Source organism: Physeter macrocephalus, chromosome 8 (assembly GCF_002837175.3).
Source record: "Physeter macrocephalus isolate SW-GA chromosome 8, ASM283717v5, whole genome shotgun sequence".
NCBI lineage: Eukaryota > Metazoa > Chordata > Mammalia > Artiodactyla > Physeteridae > Physeter > Physeter macrocephalus.
This window is the reverse complement of record NC_041221.1, coordinates 92,777,486-92,781,375: the sequence shown is the minus strand read 5'-3', so window position 1 is coordinate 92,781,375 and position 3,890 is coordinate 92,777,486. Positions and strand designations below refer to the sequence as shown.

The following is a 3,890-nucleotide window of genomic DNA, read 5'->3' as shown; positions in this document are numbered from 1 at the left end:
GAAATCAAAAGGAAGCTGGAGTAGCAATACTCATATCAGATAAAATAGACTTTAAAATAAAGAATGTTACAAGAGACAAGGAAGGACACTACTTAATGACCAAGGGATCAATCCAAGAAGAAGATATAACAATTATAAATATATATGCACCCAACATAGAAGCACCTGAATACATAAGGCAAATGCTAAGAGCTATAAAAGAGGAAATCGACAGTTACACAATAATAGTGGGGGACTTTAACACCTCACTTACGCCAATGGACACATCATCCAGACAGAAAATAAGGAAATGCAAGCTTTAAATGACACAATAGACCAGATAGATTTAATTGATATTAATAGGACATTCCATCTGAAAACAGCAGATTACACTTTCTTCTCAAGTACACACAGAACATTCTCCAGGATAGATCACATCTTGGGTCACAAATCAAGCCACAGTAAATTTAAGAAAATTGAAATCATATCAAACATCTTTTCCAACCACAACACTATGAGATTAGAAATGAATTACATGGAAGAAAACGTAAAAAACACAAACACGTGGAGGCTGAACAATACATTACTAAATAACCAAGAGATCACTGAAGAAATCAAAGAAGAAAATATGAACAGACCAATCACAAGTAATGAAATTGAAACTGAGATTAAAAATCTTCCAACAAACAAAAGTCCAGGACCAGATGGCTTCACAGGTGAATTCTATCAAATATTTAGAGAAGAGCTAACACCCATCCTTCTCAAACTCTTTCAAAAAACTGCAGAGGAAGGAACACTCCCAAACTCATTCTACAGGGCCCCCATCACCCTGATACCAAAACCAGACAAAGGTACCACCAAAAATGAAATCTACAGACCAATATCACTGATGAATATAGATGCAAAAATCCTCAACAAAATACTAGGAAACAGGATCCAGCAACACATTAAAAGGATCATACATCATGATAAAGTGGGATTTATCCCAGGGATGCAAGGATTCTTCAGTATACACAAATCAATCAATGTGATACACCATATTAACAAGTTGAAGAATAAAAACCATATGATCATCTCAGTAGATGCAGAGAAAGCTTTTCACAAAATTCAACACCCATTTATTATAAAAGCTCTCCAGAAAGTGGGCATACAGGGAACCTACCTCAACATAATAAGGGCCATATACGACAAACCCACAGCAAACGCCATTCTCAATGGTGAAAAACTGAAAACATTTCCTCTAAGATCAGTAACAAGACAAGGATGTCCACTCTCGCCACTATTATTCAACATAGTTTTGGAAGTCCTAGCCATGGCAGTCAGAGAAGAAAAAGAAATAAAAGGAATCCAAATTGGAAAATATACTGTGAAAATCACTATACTACCCAAAGCAATCTACAGATTCAGTGCAATCCCTATCAAATTACCAATGGCATTTTTTACAGAACTAGAAGAAAAATTCTTAAAATTTGTATGGAGACACAAAAGACCCTGAATAGCCAAAGCAATCTTGAGGGGAAAAAAGTGGAGCTGGAGGAATCAGACTTCCCAACTTCAGACTATACTAAAAAGCTACTGTAATCAAGACAATATGATATTGGCACAGAAGCAGAAATATAGATCAGTGGAAGAGGTTAGATAGCCCAGAGATAAATCCATGCACCCATGGTCAACTAATCTATGACAAAGGAGGCAAGGATATACAATGGAGAAAAGACAGTCTCTTCAATAAGTGGTGCTGGGAAAACTGGACAGCTACATGTAAATGAATGAAATTAGAACACTCCCTAACACCATACACAAAAATAAACTCAAAATGGATTAAAGACCTGAATGTAAGACCGGAAACTATAAATTTCTTAGAGGAAAACATATGCAGAACACTCTGACATAAATCACAGCAAGATCTTTTTTGACCCACCTCTTAGAGTAATGGAAAGGAAAACAAAAATAAACGAGAGGGTGTGGAGAAAAGGGAACCCTCTTGCACTGTTGGTAGGAATGTAAATTGATACAGCCACTATGGAGAACAGTATGGAGGTTCCTTAAGTAACTAAAAATAGAATTACCATATGACCCAGCAATCCCACTACGTGACATATAACCAGAGAAAACCATAATTCAAAAAGACACATACACCCCAGTGTTCACTGCAGCACTATTTACAATAGACAGGTCATGGACACAACCTAAATGCCCATCGACAGAAGAATGGATGAAGAAGATGTGGTACATATATACAATGGAATATTACTCAGCCATAAAAAGGAACGACACTGGGTCATTTGTAGAGATGTGGATGGACCTAGAGACTGTCATACAGCTTGAAGTAAGAAAGAGAAAAACGAGCATCGTATATTAATGCATATATGTAGAATCTAGAAAAATGGTACAGATGAACTGGTCTGCAAGGCAGAAATAGAGACACAGATGTAGAGAACAAAGCTATGGACACCAAGGGGGGAAGCGGGGGAGGGGTGGTGGTGGGATGAATTGGGAGATTGGGATTGACATATATACACTAATATGTATAAAATAGATAACTAATAAGAACCTGCTGTTTAAAAAATAAAATTAAGAAAAATTGGGGGGCTTCCCTGGTGGCGCAGTGGTTGAGAATCCACCTGCCAATACAGGGGACATGGTTCGAGCCCTGGTCCGGGAAGATCCCACGTGCCACGGAGCAACTAAGCCCGTGCGCCACAACTACTGAGCCTGCACTCTAGAGCCCGCGAGCCACAACTACTGAAGCCCACGAACCTAGAGCCCGTGCTCTGCAACAAGAGAAGCCACTGCAATGAGAAGCCCGGGCACCACAACGAAGAGTAGCCCCCGCTCGCCACAAACAGAGAAAGCCCGTGCACAGCAACGAAGACCCAACACAGCCAAAAATAAATAAATAAAATAAATAAATTTAAAAAAAAAAGAAAAAGAAAAATTGGACACAGGGAACACCAGTCATATCTGATCACATGACAAGCTACTAAATTATTCAATTTCATTCCTAAATTTGCATTCTTGTTGCATTTTATTGTCAGTATAGGGTTTTTAAAACTTCCTGTTTTAAGGGGCCTATATAATCAGAAGCAAAGTACCTTTATAATCACTCACAAGAATTTTCTGATTTCTCTATGCTGTTTTCCTAGGTATCCAAACAGTAGAAAAGGTCTGCTTGTTATGTTGAAATAAAGTATTCAACTCATACAGAACACATTCAGATTTTAAAATATAAAAGTGGAAAAAGTTTAGCTGAGACAATTATATATAAGCATAAAGTGTACACATTTAATGGAAATATTAACCAATATCTGTTACTATGAATATGAGAATCACAGTATAAGTGAAAGTACTTTAGTTTTAATTGCATAGTTTTAGAAAACTATGGTGGTTTTACTTTGGCTTGCAATTTGTCTCTGCATTCTAGACTTTGTGATGACTGAAAACATTATTTATGAAAGGTTTATTCAAATATAATTTGGTGCTTACTGCTTTTATCAAAAATTGGAGTCTAATGAAATAAAATGCAAGGTACTTGTGCTTCTGAGTCCTTTCTGAGAATCACTTATTACACCTCCTTTTCTGTACACAACTACAATACAGTTGTAACAGCAGGCAAAACAATGTTATGTTCTTTCTATTCATTTTAAGCTGTCCTGCTACATATCTGTAGTAGAATTTGGACACTTGCAAGGGAACAGCTAATATACATATGGATTTAAGCAATTATCTGATTCCTTTTTCTAACTCTGTAGCCATATATATTCATAATTAACATTCTGACATAGTTTTATGAATTGGAGTATTCTAAGGCAGACCAAGCACCAGGAAATCGGAGACAACAACTTTCTCTCCCTCCCTCTCCCTCTCCCTCCCTCCCTCTCCCTCTCCCTCTCCCTCCCTCCCTCTCACTC

The 3,890-nt window shown here is 37.4% G+C and overlaps 1 protein-coding gene across 1 annotated transcript in view; it reads left to right on the top strand.

Annotated features, from left to right (window-relative positions):
• Positions 1-3,890, top strand: part of LOC114486797 (uncharacterized) — a 167,372-nt gene that overhangs the window by 145,593 nt on the left and 17,889 nt on the right. The gene's annotated exons all lie outside the window — the stretch shown is intronic.